This window comes from Myotis davidii, unplaced genomic scaffold, assembly GCF_000327345.1.
Source record: "Myotis davidii unplaced genomic scaffold, ASM32734v1 scaffold557, whole genome shotgun sequence".
In the NCBI taxonomy this organism is placed as follows: Eukaryota; Metazoa; Chordata; class Mammalia; order Chiroptera; family Vespertilionidae; genus Myotis; species Myotis davidii.
Genome location: NW_006289557.1, coordinates 133,746 through 134,026, shown reverse-complemented (window position 1 = coordinate 134,026; position 281 = coordinate 133,746). Strand labels below are relative to the sequence as shown.

Below are 281 nucleotides of genomic sequence, written 5' to 3'. Positions count from 1 at the left end.
AATAGAAACGAAAATAATTATATGGTTGGGTCACAATGTGAAGAACTGTATTTAAGGGCCAGAAGGTTGAGAACCACTGGTAAGCGAACAAGACAGAAGGAGACACAACATTCATATCCCCGAAGGAAACAGACAACACACAATAGTGAAAGGTCATGGAGGTGTTTTGCAGAACATTAGAAAAGGTAATAAATCCCTGACCGGTTTGGCTCAGTGGAGAGAGCGTCGGCCTGCGGACTAAAGGGTCCCAGGTTCGATTCCGGTCAAGGGCATGTACCTTG

The 281-nt window shown here is 45.2% G+C and overlaps 1 protein-coding gene across 1 annotated transcript in view; it reads right to left on the bottom strand.

Annotated features, from left to right (window-relative positions):
* Positions 1–281, bottom strand: part of TMEM44 (transmembrane protein 44) — a 63,928-nt gene that overhangs the window by 25,541 nt on the left and 38,106 nt on the right. The window lies entirely within an intron of this gene.